Raw genomic sequence first — 22,500 nt, forward strand, 5'->3', positions numbered from 1 at the left:
ACTATGTTTGAATTCACAATGCCAGCGTTTTACAAGGTCAAATGATGGGGCATCATCACCATAAGTTACTTTCATTTCATCAAAAGTCTCCCGTGGTGTGCGTCCTTTCAAATACAAAAACCGGATCACTGCTCGACACTCAACAGGCTCCATTTCACACTTGACTCAGTTCAAACACCTGTATATCAGAAACCACAATTAGTTCAGAGCTGTAATTCGCCACTTAATCTATAGAGGTATAAATAAGTGCACATGCAAACTTTCAGCTAGATCAAACAACTGCAAGTGGGTCAGGGGCATTACTTATTGAACGTCCCTCGTACTTTACGTTCCGAGTTTAAATCTGGCTGAGGCTGACAAATTTCACATTGATCTACGTTATGCATTAATAATAATAGCCGATATATATGTTGGTTGGTTTACATCGTATAGATAAAGGGAGAGAAAGTAAGAGATACAGAGTTTACATAAGATGCGCAGGGTGAGTATATGCATAAGCTTTTTGGCAGGCAATGAATAAAAGAACATAATGACAGGGAGGAGGTGGAATGGGATGGAGGGGTGGGAGAGGAGAGGAGGAAGAGGGAGGATAGGAAGGAAAGGAGGGGTATGAAGGGGAGAGGGAGGAGGGAATGTGAAGAGGAGGGATGAGAGGAAGAGAGGAAGGAGAGGAGAAGGGGAAGGAGAAAAGGAAGGAGAGGAAAAGGGGAAGAAGAGGAGGAGGAGGGAAAGGAGAGGAGGATGGAAAAAGAGGAGGAAGGGAAGGAGAGGAGGATGGGAAGGAGAGAAGGAAGGAAAGAAGAGGAAGATGGGAAGGAGAGGAGGAGGGGAAAGAGAGTATGAAGGGAAGGAGAGGAGGAGGGAAAGGAGAGGAGGACGGGAAGGAGAGGAGGAGGGAAAGGAGAGGAGGAGGGGAAGGAAAGAAGGAGGGGAAGGAGAGGAGGAAGGACGAGGAGGAGGAATGTCAGAGTAGTTATGATAGGAGTTATACAAATGAGAAAATTGTTTTAAATGTATTTCTTTTGAAAATTAGTATACATTTCATCATTTTGTATAAACACCAAAAAACTTTATAAAAGTTATATTGTAATTACTGTATTTATACTATAATGGCAAAAGTGTTACTCGTCACATGATGAGTGACAGTAATTTTATTGTTATCAGATTCTCATAATAACTTTTACCTGAGCGACACCAGTTAATGTGCGTATGTGTGTGTGCGTGTGTATGTATGCGTGTGTGTGCGTGTATGTCTGTGTGTGTGCGTGCGCGCGCGTGTGTTTGCATGTGAAAGTCTGAGCACGTATATAAGAGAGTCTGTTCTGCAACACAACATAGGACATAGATGCAAACATATGTACTATATACGCATACGTATGCACATGCGCAAAATTGCTTTCATATGCTCGCACGTTTGTCTTACCTAAGTGCAACATATGTAATTATCGTTAAGTCTTAACTTATCATTAATAACTTTAAATCTACATGTTTATTATCGACTTTCAAAACTATTTCATACTTTCACTATAATCATTAATATTAGAGTTGCTAAGGCAATCACCCTTGCCTGATTACTTCGAAATTTTGATGGTTTCTCAAAAGAGTGTGTGGAATGATAAGTTTTCTTTACATGTAGTGGGATGATATACACAGCGTACAGCGCTGTGGAAATAGTAAACATACAGATATAGTGAGCGGGGAGAAGGAATAAAAGTTTTGATATAGAGTAGAGTAATTTTTAAAAGGAATTTTTAAAAGATTTCGAGGGAAGAACAGTTTGGATAAGTGGTTAAATAACTGTAAAAGATGTATACAACGGGAAGAACAAAATACGGACACAGATAAACTCATTTCATCAGCAGACTTTTGTATCAGAATCCTTTGGATTTCGGTGCTCGGAAAAGAAGTTGATATCCTTCATCTGGAAAGTCCATGGATTCACATAAAACAAAGCAAAAATAAGTCTTGCGACTTAAAACACAAGATGTTATTAAAAAAAAATGTCTTACGACTGAAAACCGAGAAGACGATGACTAAAGACTGATACACAAGAACGCTTTTTGACTTAAGACGGAGACAAACATGGAACATAGCGTAGAAAGAAAATAGAAGATAGATTTTTCGTCGGATGTCCAACAAAATCACCTCTACAGACATGTATGCGTTTGCGCGCACGCGAGCGAGCATGCTCTTATTCTTTTATTAGTCTCACTCAGTGATCTGCCGTGAAAAGCTTTAGTCAACTACACCAATCCCAGGAGGTATTTCAAACCGGTATTGGTTTTATCTAACGCTTTTTTATCGAATGCTTAATGGTAACTTTTACTATAAGAGGACTCAACTTGGTTTACATAATCACAATCTCGGATACAATGGTATGGAAAATTTCCCAGATTGCCTTCTAAATGTAGAAGAAATAATTAAGTTGCAGGCTAACTAAATGTAGTAAACCAAAAATAATGTGAAAGTAATTAACATTACACCAGTAATGAACAGAAATATTATCAGCATTCAGGACAATTTTTATGAAGAATGAGATATACAAGGTGGTGTGAGAGGGTGAGGTTTGGTAAATACAAAGGGGGAGTCTGATGAGTGATAAATATAAGGGGCGGGTGAGTAAATACAATGAGAATCCAGACATATCTCAGTGTCGCATTAGAGAATAGAATCTCAAGATGCTATTTTTTTCCACAGAAAAAATTGAACTTAAAGTTGTAAAGCAACAAAATGTTAACTAATTTACAATTTTAATTAATTGTTTACAATAATGTCGATGCTTACAGCAGTAACGTTCAATCATGTAATTCATACTTCGAACTAGAACGATTGAACCGATGAGAAATATTTATCGTGGGGTTTTGGTTACAGACTGCCGTGAGAAGATGACACATACGATCATCTTTTTGGTCTGTTACCTGATTATCTATCAACTTGCCCTTCGCCGCCTCTCTAAAACTTAATATTGTCACTCATCTGCTGGACATAACAGTTAAATCTCCTTTAAATTTCAACTTAACATATTAAAGAAGTTGCTAATGTAGCACCAGGTACACTGTATCTGAATATAATACGGTATGGTCACGGATATAACACCTTGATCAATCAATCTGGTTGATGAAGGACGACCTCCAACGAAAATCCTTATTCGATCACTGTGTGTGTGTGTGTGTGTGTGTGTGTGTGTGTGTGTGTGTGTGTGTGTGTGTGTGTGTGTGTGTGTGTGTGTGTGTGTGTGTGTGTGTGTGTGTGTGTGTGTGTGAAGAGAAGGAGATTATAAGTCTTAATGACTATTACTGTTTCACTTGTTTCAATAGGGAATCGAAAATTGATTGATTTCATAGTGTGCCCACTTCTTTGATTGATGTCGATCATAGATTGCTAATTTTTTAAGAAATTCAATTTTGAAAGAATTCAATCTCAGAAACAGAGACAATTGAACTAAGATATAAAAAAACTGCAGCTCTCTTACCGTTTCTATCAGGCTAACCTAATACTGTGACCTTTTACCATTACAAAAGGATTTACAATAACATCATATTACAGTTCGAAACCTGACCCGCGTCGCTACAAGTATAGCAATCGTAAACAGCTAAAACCAACAAAATTCTATAGGACCAAATCATATTCGGTTTCGTTTCAGTGTTTCGTTGACCTTTCCCAAAACAGCTTCACAAAAACAAAAACAAAACAAAAAGACTCTAAACATAACCGAAACTCTAAACAGCTGTATATAGGTGCAAAGGTGTGGCTGTGTGATAAGAAGCTTGCTTTCCAATCACGTGGTTCTGAGTTCACTCCCACTGTGCGGTATCATGAGCGAATATCTTCTACTATAGCATCGTGCCAACCAAAGCCTTGTGACTGCATTTAGTAGACAAAAACTGAAAGAATCCTGTCGTGTGTATGTGTGTGTGTGTTTTCTGCCACCGCTCGACAACCGGTGTTGGTTTGTCTACGTCTCTGTAAACTAGCAATTCGGCAAAAGAGAACGATAGGATAAGCACCAGGCAATAGGTTTGAACCCGAACTCATCTGGCTATGGAGAGAACGCCTTAACCACAATAGCATACTTGCAAATATATACACACACAAGCACACGCTCACTCATGTATGTATTAATGTGCGTAGAGAGAGAAGGGTGGAAGGCAGCGAGAGAAGGGAAGGAGAGAGAGAGAGAGATTCTTTGCTTGTAACTGGATGTTTTAGATATGGCTACCTTCGACATTTTCTATCCAAAAGGTTTTTCAAACCAATATTCACATACTATTATTTATAGCATTTATGTGAATCGAGATCCAGTTCCCACAAAAAATTACTTCAAGTTCTCTCGAAAGTTTATAAATTCTCATTATGTGTGTGTATGTGTGTGTATATGTGTCTGTGTGCGCGTGTGTGCGTGCGCGAGTGTGTGTATGTGTGTATCTTTTATTCTTTTATTCTTTTACTTGTTTCAGTCATTTGAGCGCGGCCATGTTGGAGCACCGCCTTGAAGTCTTTTAGTCGAACAAATCGACCCCAGAATTTATTTTTTAAGCCTAATACTTATTCTATCGATCGCTTTTGCCGAACTGCTAATTTACTGAGATGTATACATACCAACACTTGTTGTCAGGCGGTAATATGGAGGACACACGCAAACGCAAAGACAGACATACATAGATACGACAGGCTTCTTTCAGTTTCCATCTACCAAATCCAATCACAAGCCTTTGGCTGACCTAAAGACACTTGCCCAAGGTGCCACGCAGTGGGACTGAACCTAGAACCATGTACTTGGGAAGCAAGCTTCTTACTACACAGCCACGCTTGCGCCTCTGTGTGTGTGTCTGTTTTCGTGTGTGTGTGTGTGTGTGCGCGCGCGCGCGTGTGTGTGTGTCTGTGTGTCTGTGTGTGTAATACGTGCGCAACATTGCATGTAGCAAAATTGTGAAATCTATATAAATATTGCAAAGTTGAAGCTGCAACTCTAAGCATATAAAAGCATTCTCTGTATGCGCTTTCACTCTTTTGATTAATGACGAGTTGCTTAAAGAACAAATATGCGATTTAAGTTATTCAACATAGTAAAAGGACAAATCCTAAAAGCTTCATATATAACAGTTAGATAAGGTAGGCCAGCAATTGGGAAGGATATTGGGGTTAATTTTCCTCAAAGGCGCAATCAACGCACCGTGGAACGGTCTGTCAGGAGACAAATCTCGCCTATTCTAACAGCACAAGGAAAGCATGCAAGGAATATGCTTACAATGTACAACATTACTTGAATATATATATATTATGTATGTATGCATGTATATATATATATATATATATATATATATGAATATATATATGCGTATGTATGTATGTATATATATATATATATATATATATATATATATATATATATATATATATATATATATATTATATATATATACGCATATATGGGTACAGGACGTCACAAAAAGTAAACAACATGAAATACGAAGTCAAACTTGGGTATGTGAACAACGAGAGAAACAAATGGAAAACAAGACAAATAACATAAAGAAAGACCCTTCATCCGTTGTCGGCTGTCCATCTACTCCTTATTTCGGGCAATTAACGACAATGTGAAGCTTCGAAGGGCAGTTGCTCCCGCGAATCAAAATCGTATGGTTTGTTGTATGTCTCCACTCTCCTGTTTTTGTTACCAACGTTGACCCTCCGCAAATCCCAAATTTTATTTTGGTTCGCGGGAGGAACTGCCTTTCGAAGCTTCATATTTTTGTTAATTGCTCAAAAAGAGTAGTTGGACAGCCAACAACTGATGAAGGGTCGTTCTTTATGTTACTTGTCTTGTTTTCCATTTGCTTCTCTCATTGTTCGCACACCCACGTTTGTCTTCGCATTTCATGTTGTTTACTGTTTGTGACGTGCATATATATATATATATAATATATATATATATATATATATATATATATATATATTATGTATGTATGTATGTATGTATGTATGTATTATTTACATTATTATATGATTGAACGCCACGCGTCCATTTACAAGTAAATTATCTTACATATATATATATATATATATATATATATATATATATATGAGAATATCTAACCTAAAAACAATGCGTATATGTGTGTGTATTCGTGACCGAATAAGTACTAGTCTTACAAAGAATAAGTCCTGGGGGTGATTCGCTCGACGAAAGGGGATGCTCCAGTATGGCCGCAGTCAAACGACTAAAACAAGTAAAAGAAAGTAAAAATAAATATCGGGTCTACATCGAGAATTTGTCTCCATGACAAAATACGGCGAATGACTTTCTTACGAATTTGAATGTGACTCAAGCATATTTAAACTGATCACATGTTCATATATACATACATACATACATACATACATACATACATACATACATACATACATACATACATATATGTAGACGTAGAACTCAACGAGAAACGAAAACGTAAAAACAAACGTGGCAACGGACCTAAACGAAAAAAACAGAGTACAAGAGAAACTACACAAGGAAAAATCCCCTTCATCAGCTGTCCCTGGTTCAACTCCAGCGTTTGTACTCTGTTTTTTTACGTTTAGGTCCGTTTCCACGTTTGTTTTTACGTTTTCGTTTCTCGTTGAGTTCTACGTCTATTTGTGGTGTCCTGTACTCACGTATATATATTTATATATGCATGTATATGTACATGTAGATGTAGGTACGTACATATATGTATGTATGCATATATTTTATTTATTACACTATTGTATGACTGAGCGCCCTCGCGTCGATTCGATTCGTTTTCGTTTCGTTTCATCTCCTCCAAGTAAGTTTTGTTATTTATAATTGTGACGCGAAACTCTACAACTCTTTGCTTGACCTTCTCTTCCTTCCCTATCTCCCTCCCTCTCTCTCTCACTCCTCCTCATATATCTCTCTCACAGCCGCTTGTCTTCCTCTCTCTCTCTCTCTCTCACTCCTCCTCATCTCTCTCACAGCCGGGCGAGTTGCTTCCTTTCGCCGCTGGCATTCTAACAGTGAACACTGTTCTTCTAGCGCTCTTAGAATCTTTCCTTGTGTAGGCCAGCATTAAGGCCCTCATTGTCTGTTTTTTTGTTTGTTTTATTTCTTGTACTGTATTTTTCGTACTTGTAATTTTATTCTGTATTTTTATTTTTTGTATTTTTATTTTGTATTTTATTTTGTAATTTTAATTGTATCGTTTTTTTGTCACATGTTTAACTTTCCTTGTTTTTACCCCTCTGCGAAGTAATTTTATTTAATTCCTTCGCAGGAAGGATTAGTTCCACGAGTCGTGTTCTGTCCAACCTTCGAAACACGCTGGAGTTGAACTAGGGACAGCTGATGAAGGGGATTTTTCCTTGTGTAGTTTGTCTTGTACTCTGCTTTTGTCGTTTAGGTCCGTTTCCACGTTTGTTTTTACGTTTTCGTTTCTCGTTGAGTTCTACGTCTATTTGTGGTGTCCTGTACTCACGTATATATATTTATATATGCATGTATATATACATGTAGATGTAGGTACGTACATATATGTATGTATGTATGCATATATTTTATTCATTACACTATATATATATATACTGTTGTGTCTGGGGAGAGTCATTCTCTTGTAGTGCCTTATTATTTAACACACTCACCGGTAAAATTTCCACTTATTTCTTATTTTTATTTTCTATAAATTTTCGTTGCGTGTTGCAACCTTTTCAATAGTCTTGACTCTGTCCGTTATTTACACTGTAAATAACGGTGAGTGTGTTAAATAATAAGGCACTAAAAGAGAATGACTCTCCCCAGACACAACAGAATATGCTTCAACACACGAACTCATATAAAGAAGCTTGCAAATCAAATCCCAAAACGATATATATATATATATATATATATATATATATATATATATATATATATATATATATATATATATATATATATATATATATAATGTATGTATGTATGTATTTATATCTTGTGTATATTTACATATTTTATTATTTTAATTTCTCATACATGCACACACGCATTCACACACACACACACATAAGGAGAGAATGCGAGAAAGTAGAGACAAACAATAACCATATTTGTAATTATAAACAGATGCACTCTAATATAAGTATGTATGTATATATTATGTATGTATGTGTGTTTGTATATACATAAGATTGCATGTATGTATAGTGTATGTACGTATGTTAACGGATGTTTGTTTGTTTGTGTGCGTGCGTGCGTGTGTGTGTGTGTGTGTGTGTGTGCGCGTGTGTGTGTGTGTGTGTGTGTGTGTGTGTGTGTGTGTGCGCGCGTGTGTGTGTGTGTGTGTGTGGTGTGTGTGTGTGTGTGTGCGTGAATTTGAGGTGTATAGACGTGTGTGCATGTGAATATACACCCCGAACCTATACATATATTCAACATACGTAATTTGTGGATTCACGCATAAACTGTACAAAAGATTAATTTTACACACACACACACACACACCATCACCACCTACTTTACCACCTGACAGCCCAGTAACCCACCGACCCCTCTTCTTCCTCACCTCCTATTACTGTTCCTTCATTTACATCAATACCATACCACCCAGCACTGCTACCCACTGTACACCTACCCCAACCCTCGGCTTGATTCCTTAAAGCTCTTCATTGTATATAAGCAAGGCAGTCTGTATAACAAAATGTTTGTGTAACAATTTTTCTACACGAAAGAAAAAAAAATGAAGAAAAAGAAAGAAAATAAGGAAAAAAGGAAAAGTGAGAGTGGAGGAGGGTGAAGAAAAGAGGCAACAGTGACATTGTTTATGTAAAGTAATAGCAGCCGAGTAGTGGTCCACTTGAGGTCTGTTGTATTTACTCAGGGTTCTTTTACAGCCGTTCATGTTTACATAACTTTCGACACCCTTTTTAGCCAATCTCCTAAACGATTGTTAGTTTAGCCAAAAGATAGGGCGACGAGCGAACTCCGAACGACGTAAACAGTAAGGGACAATGTAAACCTCGACAAGAAATTCAACGAACGTCATCTTCTGATCCGACTTTCGTTTCCTTTCTTCAACCAATTTCGTTTCATTGGTTTTGTCATAATGACGTTTCCGCCGTTAATATTCTCCGAAATAACGTGTGCATCATTCCACAACAAACAGTTTATTTACCGTCAATGTAGCGCTATGATACTTAATGTGATTAATAAAGTGTGGGAAAGAAAGCATTAAATCATTTATTCTAAATTGGCGGCGAGCTGACAGAATCGTTAGCACGCCGGGCGAAATGCTTACCAGTATTACGTCTGCCGTTACGTTCTGAGTTCAAATTCTGCCAAGGTCGACTTTGCTTTTCATACTTTCAGAGTCGATTAAATAAGTGGCAGTAACGCATTGGGGTCGATGTAATCGACTTAATCCCTTTGTCTGTCCTTGTTTGTTCCCACTATGTTTAGCCCCCTGTGAGCAATAAAGAAATAAATATTTTAATCTAAAAAGGCGGCGAGCTGGCAGAAACGTTAGCACACCGGGCGAAATGCTTAGCGGTATTTCGTCTGACTTTACGTTCTGAGTTCAAATTTGTCGTTCATCCTTTCGGGGTCGATAAATTAAGTGCCATTTGCGTTCTGAGGTCGATCTAATCGACGGGCCCCCTCCCCCAAAATGTCGAGCCTTGTGCCTAGAGTAGAAAAGAATATTTTAATATTAAGTTAGCAAATACAGGTGAAAACTCCAGACCTGTTACCGTCTTATTCTGCCTCCTCAGTAAAGTATTACTTTTTCACTACTTGTTAAATAAATCATAAGTCAACATTTTATTAATGCACAGTAATACGACCATATATATCTGTTTCATTAATTAGTTATATCCCCTCACTTTCACTCTTAAGTACGATGGCTTAACTGTTTATTATTCGTATGGATGCCGCCTATGAATAATTTTTCACAGATTAATTGTAGTTCACTTTGCGAAAGACGACATGATCATGTTTAGGGTTAAAGATCAAAAGTCTACATTAACTGCTAAAATAGCAGCGAGTAATGGTGAAGCAAAACAGCGATATTCTCTGTCGCGAGAATTCAAACTACTGTAACAGCGATACTCCCAGTCACAACTATTCAAAACGGCGTACAAACAATGATACTCCCTACTGAGATTATTCAAAATTATGTAACAAAAAGCGATACTCCCTATCGACAAAGTCAGCCCTTTCTCCCCTCGCTATTTTATATTATCATATTGTAGTCGAGTTCTGTCTCTTCCGTCGCAGTTGATACTTTAGGAAAACGAATGCTTTTTTTGACGGAGCTGCAATCCTGGATTAAGAAAAGACTAAAATTAGACGCCTGGCGTCTGAAAAGTAATCAGGCACACACTATTCACTACCAGTTTGGCAATACGGTCGGTAGAAGTTCTACAGTAGCAATATATAGAAATCTAGTGATGTATAAGAGCGATGACGTTCTCTAGGCGTTGGCGAGGATAAGCTAGCCGCTCTATTTCAGAGAATTTCCAGGCCTAGTACACTATGGTTAATTTCCAGAAGTCCCAGGCTTGGCAGGGCTACCAAGGAACACTACCGGTTCGAGATAAACTCTACAGGCATGGAAGCGCTGTCAGGAGGGACTGTCCCAGATGCACGTAGAGCGATGGAACCGTTCTGCAAGCACTCGTGCAGTATCCGTGGATTGCTGATTTGCCGAACAGCTATAATCGTGTGTAGAACGATTTCGACTCTCGCTTGAATCCATCGTGCGGATCGCCTCACCACCCACCTTTAACAAGGCAGAGCAGGCAATGTTCTTTCTTATGGCCATGGTGAAAGAAGTTGTGTTGCGGACAAGGTTGAAAAGATTAAGAGAAGACACCTTCCTCTTTGGTCAAGCTCTCAACGACTTTTTTAAAGTTTCGCTTGGTAAGGAAAGTGAAGATGGAAAAAGAAGTGCTACCTCCCAGTGAATTTGTGAAAAGATGGGTGAAAGTGGAAAAATGGTTAAAGTGAATAGCCTTACTCTAAGTATGCGCCTGTAGACTGGATAGCAGAAGAGACGGCTCATACTTTTGGTGATCAGGGTAATCCTGGATTTGTGGGGTTCCTTGATTGGCCCTGGTTGGAGTTTCTCCTGTATAAAGAGGACTGCATCATTCATGTTATCACATACTTTGTATACTCATCGTCGTCGTCGTCGTCGTCGTCACCTTATTTCGTATCCGAGCATTTATCTTTTTTCTTTGCTGAACGCTTCCTTTATTGTGATACTGTTAATGACTCTGTAGACCATAGAAGAGTTGATGGCATTAATTGCATGGCAATGTTGGTGGAGGACGAGGTTGATTCTGTTGAGCGTTTCTCTCCTGTCGCTTGATTTCTTCCTTCTCTTTTCTGGTAGCTTCGAAGTTTTTGATTTCGCTGATGATAGAACGCCGCCACTTGGTACGGTCTCAGGTTTGTGCTTCAAGCGACTGAGGCTCAATTCCAGTGGCTTTTAGTGTTGCTTTGAGTTGGTCCTTGTATCTTCGAAGAGGACAACCCGTGGCATTCTTCCCGAAGTGAGATCACAGAATAAGACTTGGCATGAGAACCTTGACTCTTCCATTTTTGTTGCATGTCCTGACCATCGAAGACGGTGTTTCATGATCAGCGATTCGATACTTTGACTGTTAGCTTTTTCCAGGACTTTGTTGTTGATTTAATAGTGTTCCAATTTGATACTCAAGATTGAACGAAGCTTTTGTTGGTGAAAGTGGTCTAATTTTTGGATGTCATGACGATATAGAGCCATATAGCAAGGCTGAGATGACAACAGCATTATAAACCATAATTTTCGTTGTTTCTGTGTTGCTGATGATGCGTTTGGTTATCTTTCCAAATTCCCCGTGTACAACTCCAATTCTATGTTCCACATCCTTTTCTGAAGTGCACTTTTTTGGTAAAAGGCTGCTTAGATGTGGAAAACGCACTACTTTTTCGAGGAGTGTATTCGAGATGGTAACGTCAAAATCTGGTAAGATGGTATTTTGGGCTAGTTGTGCAAGGATCTTGGTTTTCTTTATTTTTCCTGTAAGGCCAAAGTGATGGTAAGCCATAGCAAAGTTGTTCACAGACTGTTGGAGTTCTTTTGAATGACAGAGGGCAGCATTGTCATCAGCATAATAAAGTTCTGAGATGTGTTGCATGTGTGTTAGATGTTTAGATTGAAGTCTACTAAGATTGAAAAGTCCTCCATCATATCGATATCTGATGTCAATTCCTGGATTATCTGGAGGAACTTCGTTAAGTAGCATGGACCAGCGGTTAGAACGTCGGGCTCACAATCAAGGGGCAATGAATTCAATTCCTGGACCGGCCTATGTGTGTTATGTTCTTGAGCAAGACACTTTTATTACACGTTGTTCCAGTTCACTCAGCTGTAGAAATGAGTTACAACGTCACTAGTGCAAGCTGTATCGGCCTTTACATTTCGCTAGGATAACATTAGTGGAGTGGAGAGGGGAGGCTGGTAGGCATGGTTGACTGTTGGTCTTCCATCAACCGGACTTGTGCCTCGGAGAGGAGTTTTCTAGGTGCGATCCCATGGTCATTCATGACCGAAAGGGTCTTTACACTCTTTTGTATACTATGTACACCCTTATCGCATCTTACTGTCTCGTCCAGTTCTTTCTTCTCATCCTTTATGTAAATCCCCACACAAATCGTTGTCTGTCCTTGTGATGTAACCATAATTTCTGCTCTTGTGTCTCATAAAAGAAATTATTATTGTTACTGTGGTGGTTGTTGTTGTTGTTGTTGTTGTTGTTGTTGTTGTTGTTGTTGTTGTTGTTTTTGCTGCCACTGGCGAAAACGATCTTGTGGTGTTTCTCGATTTCAACATCAGATCCAGCAACTCATTGAATTGTAGCTGTTGCTGTTGTAGTTGTTGGTGCAACTCCTGTTGCTGCTGTTGCTGTCGCAATTCCTGTTGCTGCTGTTGCTGTTGCAACTGTAATATGTCAGCTAATAGGTCTTCTATAATCAACGAATATTTTGTATTATAAAAAATTGTTAATGACCAACATAAGCTTCAAATCACTCATTGCCACTTTAATAACGTGGTTTCTGCACATGTCACCTTAGTGTCCTTACTATATATCACACTAATACAGTGTAGTATATAGTACCATGGAATGGGGTAAACACCAATTGTCTCTACTTGATGTATTCCCAAATACTCTGCCAACAACTGTAACCAACCCAAAACAGCTCTCAGCGAATTACAACAACTTCTCAACAATTTCCTGCGACTCCACGAACTCACGAACGACACATTTCCTCTTCCTGCAATTTCTCATCTCTCACTCTCTGTCAAAACACGCTGCTACTTGTACGAGTTCAGCCAGTCCATTCTCACAGGAGGTGTCATATTCTTGCCATAATAGTTTCTAAGTTTCCTTCTATTCTATTTCTATCGTTAATGCCTTACTGAACCTACTAGTATGCTACTCTGATCTCTGTAAGCTTGACACACCGAGAGTAGCACATTCAGCTTCCAGTAACCGGATCCCTGCCAACGAAAGTTATCTAGGTTGACGGCGCAGATCACAAATTTATGGTCTATAAGTTGGTTTTTTTTTGTTTTTGTTTTTTTGTTTTTTGTAGGTAACAATTTATCAAAAATTGATTTTATCTTCCGGGCAAACATTATTTCTGCGGGCGACTTGTCTGAACAGATGTTCGGATTAGGTGTTACCCTGTAAACCCTTAAGAATTGTGTTAGTGCCGCATCATTGTCCAATTCATTCCCTGATTTTTTTTAGTGCTCGCTTAAATGTGTCTACAAACTTTTGTGCTTGCCCATTTGATCTTAGGTAGGACGGTGGAGCAGAGATGTGACTGATTGCATACCTCTCACAGAAATTTTTTAATCCGTATCCTGAAAACTACGTACCGTTATCCGACGTTATGGTGTCTCGGACACCGTATCGTGCAAAAAGTTCGTGAAGGAACCTTATTGTTACTTTCCAGGTTGGTTGACTGCATTTACATGTCTCTGGCCACGTGGTATAGTTGTCTACTATGATCAGATAATACGCACCGTTTACTGGTCCAGCAAAATCTACATGTAGTCCTGGACCACGGACTGTCTGCGTTAGGTCACGGTGGGAATTTCACCGGTTGTGACTTTGCTGCGAGAGTAGAATGTAGGATCCCGCGATACTACAAATGTGGCCTTAAAGGCCACATTAGAGCGGACTTTCCTCCACCACCCGTGAAGACTAAAGAGAAACTCGAGAGCAGGAAGGAAATCGCGGCTTCACCACCAACGAAAATCAGTACCAGCGCCGAGGAAGAGGAGGTAAACGAGGGAAAGAACGGGTGGAAAACGGCTGGGAAAAAAGAAGAAAGAGAAGTAAAAAAGCACACTTTGTAAATGATGACCATAATCCCACATCCACTCAACTCCCACCCACGCCCATTTTACTCCAACCTTCCCCTATAGACACCAACCGTCTGCATGTCCTACCTGACACAAAGACAAGCACAAGCATACAGGAGCCCAAAACTTTCCCACCCTTGCCCTATAAGAAAAATATGTTATACTGTACAACGGACAAAATGAAAAACTTTATATAATTAGATAGACTCGTGGGACAAAGCGATAAAAGTGAATATAACAGAAGTTAAAGGATTGCCCGAGTACTTTCAGTGTGCGGTGGCAGAGTATCTTTCGAGAGTAAAGGATTATGAAGAGGACGTTATAAAAGAAACTTAGAAGAGGCACTCAAAAAAGGTATTGTAACCTACGCGCTCGCGGCGAGATTGACCTTGGACCAATAATTCGATGCTAAGCACGAAGATGCATTGTCAGAACTAAGGTGCTTGTTATAAAAAACGAGGGGACGAAAGTCGTTCGATGGGCCCCAGTGGCAGAGGCGCAACGTAGCAACAAAACCACAATTCGGTCTTTGGTGGACGAAAATGGGCACCTGCTACTTGAGTCCGATGTAGGAGGTATTTCAGCAGCACTTCGCTGAACTATTTGGGACGAACTATTTGGGCGAGATGGACTTCAGTGCCTACCTTTACAGCATGTTACGACTCTCTGCAAAGGAGGCAGATCGTTGCGAAATTCTGATAACAGCCGCGATGTGCAGTATTTTGTGTCTTTTCTGAATAGATGTTTTTTCGGCTCTTTATATTTGTTCTTTGTTTTGTATTGAGGACTTTCGAGATAATTGTTGCTGAACGTAATAAATATATTTTCTACACTGCACCTACCCAGCGGTCAAGATCATATTCTTCTAGTTTTGTATTCCGAAACAATGGAATCCTTGCATATTCTACATTGAGCTCTTGAGCTCTTGATCGAGTTTACCCAAGGACTGGTCCCTGGTATAATTTGTGATTGTACCACCATCCCAGATACTGTGTACTAGAAATAACAGCCAAATATGCCTAGAAAATCTACTATCAACACCACAGTTACCATCACTGTTGTCAGTAGCAACACTACTACCACTACACCATCATCACCACCACCATCATCCCCACAAGCAACAACAACAGGAACACAACCTTACCACTACCGTCGCTGCTACTACCATCACTAGCGCCAACACTACCACTACTATCATCACCAACACTATTACCACCACCGCTATCAGCACCACTTCCACCACTACCATCACCACCCTCATGTCCACCACCATTACTGCTTCTACCACCATTATACCCACTATCATCATACCCAGCACCACCACCATTTTGTCATTTAATACGAAAATTCAAATTCCAACGCAACGATACTGAATTCTTGATGTATAATTTTCTTGTCTAACACCAACAATCGCCGACCTTCTGGAATAGTCTACACTTCCCCAAACCCCAACCCCAGCTTTGTTCTCTTGTCAAACACCCCTGCACCGTACACCATAAATATTTCACTTCCACCTCCGCACTAAGTCTAACCCTTCCACTCCTCCAGCCCTCCACTCGCTCCAAAACACCAGAGTAAACATGCAGAAAATGGTTTGAAATGTTAAGAGGTTCTAAGTACTTACAAGAGAATCTTATTAAAATGTTTGCTCGAGCTATCTAGCCGATGTCAAAGCATGACCGCACATACACCTCTAAACATGTACACACACACACAGACACACACGCGCGCATACACATGCACACATGTACACACATATACACACACACCACGCACACACACACACGTCTCACTCTGTTGCTACTAATCATCGTTATACGTTCTACACAGTAAATCGGAGGTAGATTTAAATAACTAATCGTACAAGATAGATGCTTTGAGTACAATTGTCGTGTCCCTTCATAAATCCAAATGAGCGCGCGCACATATGCATATATATGCACACACATACGCATGCACACGCAAACACGCACATGCTTACACATATTATATTCAATATATTATGTTTAATTATACTTCAATTGCCTTAGTCTAATTTTCTATATACTCAAATGTCTTAATGTTATAGTAGCACTGTGATATATGCATATATAAATTAGCTCTATCATAGGATATTGAGTAATATCGTAACATTAACACTGAAGTATCAGTAAGATATAATATTGTATAGATTACAAGATTACAAGTTATATTAATTACCATTAATTACCATAGAAGCTAGATTTTTGATTAATTGGAATTTATTCCGAGATAGGGTGAATAAAATTATTCTTAATACATGGCAAAATGTGCGCCCCAGGGACTTCAATTCTGAAAATAATTTGATTCTCCACTGTTAAAATAATATCAAAGGAACTTGGATCAAGATTATATAAGGATTAGAGTCGAGTTAAATTAGTGGATAATGTTTATATATGTAAGCAGTCCGTGTGTCTACGCCCACAAATCGATATTATTTTGGACGTCTATAAAGTCAGTAGTAGTTATGGCAATAGTGATGTTCCAGCTCATGCTCACGTGCATAAGTACGTTGGAAACCAGGTAGTACTAGACAGTTGTAGGAAAAGAAAAATGAAGTGTAATAATAGAAAAGAGGAAATAAAGAGAAAACTAGAAGTTGATCTTCGCAGGTTGGACTTTCCAATTGACCGCTGAGGACTTGTCTGTAAAAATTTCATTTTTAGAATTGAGACAGTTCTTAAGTTTGCTAGAATTTTCATCTCTGCTACACAAAACCTGCACGTTTTGGACCTTTGTTATAGTCAGTCTCATAATCTTCCAAAACCCACACATGACCTGCTAATATTGTAGATGTCTGCTTGCTTGGATATTTGAAAGTTGGTACATAGTTATAAAATCTAATGTAAAGGTCCTCAACCATGCCTATATAATGATAATGATAATGATAATGACAACGACGGCGACCACGATGATGATGATGAAGACGACAATGACAACGACGACGACAACGAAAATGATGACGACAAAGACGATGATGATGATGATCGGCGACAACATCATCATCTTGGCAACCAACAACAATGCTCTCTCTTTTTTCAAAATAGCTTCTTTTCAGTTCATCTTTTCCCGCTCTTCAACCAGTAATACTTCCTCCACACCTACAGTCGACAAAGATGGCGATCTCCTATGGTTATATCAACAAGAAATTCCAGACGAAATGTTTTTCAAATTAAACCCATTGTCAGGGCTTTTTTGTTTATTTTTGTTTTTCTTTTATTTGTTTATTCATCTTGTTCATTTTTATCATACCCTTCTATCAACCCGATTATCTGCTAATCAGTTGATCCACCCTTCGACTCCTACAAAACTGCGATCTGTAATCTTTGTTTTATGTAGCTAATTAGAATTCAACTAAGCTAGGCATTGTCAGGATGTTCCCTCTCTCTTTCTCTCTCTTTCTTTCTCTCTCTCTCTCTATCTCTCTGTGTCTCTCTCTCACGTTCTCTCTTTCACTTTCTCTCTCTTTCTTTTTTCTAGCTTTTTCTCTTTCTTTTTCTCCTACTCCCTTTCTCTCTGCCCTTCATTATATCTATGTGTACATATATAGAGAAGTGGTAAATGTGTATATATGTGTGCGTATGCTGCGTGTCTGCGTGTGTCTATAGGTGGATATTCATTTTTATCTCGCAAGAACTACAGTATCTTCTACATATCTCCTTCGTTTCTAGACGTGTTGTTATAATCATTATTGGATATAACCTCCACCATATATCATATATTTCAGACATGTTGTTATATCAACGAATACATTCGCTATCGTATATTCTAGAATGTTATTATAAATATCCTAGAACATACCACATACTTTATACCATTCCATTCTAGATACGATGTATCTCTTCAAGAAAACATGTTGTGACACATACAACAGCATCGTAAAGAACTCGTGGTCTATTCCTGCGTAAATCCCATCTTCATTTATGCAACTACTTCCCTCAGACAGCAAAACATCAGCACCACCACCCCACACCTTATAAATGTTCTCTCTTTCATATATTTCAAGGCATCATGCAAGACACTCGAGTATGCTTCATTATAACCAAATAATTAACAAGATCACTCACCAACCATGAAATCGCAGTTCGATCCCATTGTGTGTAACATTGAAATGCCGGAATATTCTGAAATTGACCAATATTTATACTAAAATCATACAAGAGTGTGTGTGTGTGTGTGTGTGTGTGTGTGTGTGTGTGTGTGTGTGTGTGTGTGTGTGTGTGAGTGTAAGGTAACGAAGAACGCGAAGAAATTTCAATTTGTTTTATAATTTCTAAATTCTTTCCTATTTGTAGTCAAAAATATATTTCTGTCAGTCTATCCTTCATTGGTAAAAGCGAACAGATACAAATCATTCAGGTTAAAGTCTTTATTGTAAATGAAAGTAGAATAAGAGAAGTAGAAATAATATTGATTTCAAATTTTGACACAAGACCAACTATTTCGGAGAAGAGTATAAGTCGATTACATCGACCCTAGTGTTCAACTGATACGTATTTTATCGACCCCGAAAGGATGACAAGCAATAATCTCACACCGAAGACGGACAGAACGCCGTTAAGCATTTTTTTTCCCGGCGTGTTAACGAGTCTGCCAACTCACTGCCTTAAAAGGGGGCGTAATAATATTACTGGTCAACAAAGTATTTTTCATCAAGCATATGTCAAAGTGTACTTATGCTTGATGAAAAATACTATGTCAAAGTGTACTTAGTGTAGTTTTTAATGCTGATTTCAAATATATACAATTAGTTTTTTGACATCACACACCGTTTTCAAAATGAGAATTTTTTTTGGTTTTAGCTCATGCATTATATAGAAATTCCAATTAATGACGTGTATGCATATATTTCATTTACATCATGGAAACACACCTTTAAAATAAACTACATTATTCATTGCTGCATAGTTCAGGTGCAATATTTCACCATCTTAAATTAACCAATCAAGTTTTGTTTGATGAAATAGGTATTTCAATATCTCAAATTGTCCAATCATAATCTGATGAAATATTTCATCACAAATTTAATATATGTATAACCGTTTGTATCTATTTCCTTACTTGTTTTACAGTGTAAACAATATCAAGACTGTAGAAATCGTCCTGATGTGTTTTATGTCTGTGGACAACTTATTGTGAAAGCTCAAAAACGTACAATAACACTAGAGATCAAGAAGATTTATAAGCTATACTTTGACTGTCCTCTTGGAAATCAGGACAAGTTATGGGCATCACATTTTATCTGCTCAGCTTGCTCAAATGGCTTACGTGACTGGTTCAATAAGAATAAGAAATCCATGCCTTTTTCCATTCTAATGATATGGAGGGAACCGAAAGACTGTTATTTTTGCAAAGTAAATGTCACAGGATTTTCTATGAAGAATAAACACAAAATTGTGTATCCCAATTTGCATTCTGCAATGAGTGGAAGTCTGCCAATTCCAGTTCCACCAGATGACGGTATTGAAACATCAGATGAGGGTGCTGACTGTCACGATAGTGCTGTTGAGGAAGATTACGTGACTGATGACGAAAGATTTGAACCTCAGAAATTTTCCCAAGCTGAACTGAATGACCTTGTCAGAGACCTAACCCTCTCAAAAGATAAAGCAGGACTGTTGGTATCAATACTGAAGGAGAAGAATCTGCTAGAACATGATGTTCGTATAACTTATTTTCTGCAGAAAAATGTGGTTCTACAAACTTGTTTTTCTGTTATAGGCTCGCTTTGCTTTTGCAGTAACATCGATGGACTTTTCAAATGTTTATCACAATATCATGATCCAGTAGAGTGGCGTTTGTTTATTGACTCTTCAAAACAGTTTAAAAACGGTACTTCTCCATAAAGGTAATTTGAAGCCCTCCATTCCTATTGCACACACCGTTCATCTTCATGAATCGTATGAGAATATGGAACTTTTACTTCATGTCATTGCCTATGAAAGATACTCATGGAGAATATGTGGATATTTAAAAGTCATTGGAATGTTAATGGGAATGCAGTCACGTTTCACAAAATACTATTGTTTCTTGTGTCTATCGGGCAACTGACAGACATTATTCAGAATCAAACTGGCAGACAAGAAACCATACCAGCCAGGACAGTCTAGCGTCAAGAATACACCTCTTGTAGATGATCCATCTAATGCCCTATTGCTTCCTTTACACTTGAACTGATGAAACTTGAACTGATGAAACAATTTGTAGAAAGGTTTCCCAAAATCACACAGGCAAAGTTGCAAGAGGGTATCTTTGTCGGACCCCAAATTAGGGAAGTACTCCAAAGATGTCAACTTCAAGATAACACTGAATGAACTGGAACTTCCTGCCTGGAATGCTTTCAATTGGATCTGTGATAATTTATGGAGCAAGACTACAACTATGGCATCAAGAATCTTCTGAAATGTTACTCAGCAATGGATTGTCGCATAACCTTGGAGCAGTGTCTGATGAACATGGTGAAAGATTTCACCAGGACATTAGTGCTACGGAGAAACAGTGCCGAGGTTTCTGGAATGACAGTATGTTGGCTGACTACTGCTGGACACTTTACCGTGATCAACCATATCAAGAACACCGCAGGAAATCCAAACTATGTCTGTTTTGTCTGACCCATTTTTGCATATTCACTCTTTGTAATATGATAGTGATGATTTTTAACTCAACAAACTCATTTACTTTCTAAAAATAATATGTCCTTATTTATTACGTTAATGATTTCATATATACAGATATGTAAATATTTGCATATATCTACTGAAAAACTGATACGTGCTGGTATAACATTTTGAAATCAGCATGAAAAATTAGTCTAAAAAAGTTGGTTTTCATTCATAATGAATATTATACATTTAATTATGTTGACCAGTATCAAGATTAAATTCTGCGTATTTCTTTCATCTGCAACGGTAAATCTTTCGAATTTTAAATCCAGGTAATACAAGAAGTTCATCTTTTCCAGACGTTTCCTTTGTGTGTGTATTTGTCTAGTTTAGATCTGTCTTACTGGATACATATACTGTCAAACTTCTCCATTTTTTTCTTACACTCTCCTTAATTTATATTCAAGTATAACCTGACTATACTAGTGAATTATATGTCTCTTAGGGAGAAACGACTGCTAGAAACATGTTTATAGATACAGATATGGAACAATATTAAATAAATTTATATATCACTGTCAAACCATAACGCTTTCAAAACATTAAACCTCAAATATCTTTATCTTTTCCTGGATTTAACGAAAGCGCTCCCACACTAGAAAAAAAAGCTTCTTCCTAAAAAGGTTAGTAACAACCTGAAATAAGATTTCATAACATTTTTTTTTTAATCACCTTTAAACTTCAAAACTGTATTAAGTAATTCTCTTAGATTTTCAAATATAGATAGAGAGAGAGCGAAAGAAAGAAAGAGAGGGGGAGAGAGAGAAAGATAACAAACAAAATTTATATAAATTACGAGCAGAAGCAAGCTACTGCCATCTCTTGCACTCAAGGTGTCCAATCCTGAAAAGAGGCAGAAATAGCCCGAAGCCAGGCTGGTCTGCTGATCCCGTCGCTAGAAGATGGAAGGGGTTCGCTGCCCTACTCGCAATATATCGGATGAAGCTGTGCATCGTTAACCAGCTAGAAAAGATGTCCTCATGGGATTAAAAAATAACAGTAAAGTCTGTTCGAACGGAACAGCCATGTTGAAGTGGCTACGAACATTGTAGACATATGTATGTATGTATATATATATATATAATATATATATATATATATATATATATATATGAGACAAGTTTAAAATAATGGTCATTACTTATAATTCCTTTATTAGAGCAAATTTGGCTTGCAGCTGTTTCCCGTAGTCATTATAGATAGGTTTACTCAATTGGTCTCTTGATTAATTGAGGTAAATTGAACGAGCTAAGAAAATTAATGCTACTTTCATCAGAGCCATTGCTGGAATTGCGTATATACATACATACATATATGCATACATACATTTATGTAAGGTTAAACGAAAGCGCTCACACACTAGAAAATTACTTCTTCCCAAAAAAGGTTAGTAACAGCCTTATAAAAGATTTCATAACATTTTTTTT

This window comes from Octopus sinensis, linkage group LG11 (assembly GCF_006345805.1).
Source record: "Octopus sinensis linkage group LG11, ASM634580v1, whole genome shotgun sequence".
NCBI classification, from domain to species: domain Eukaryota; kingdom Metazoa; phylum Mollusca; class Cephalopoda; order Octopoda; family Octopodidae; genus Octopus; species Octopus sinensis.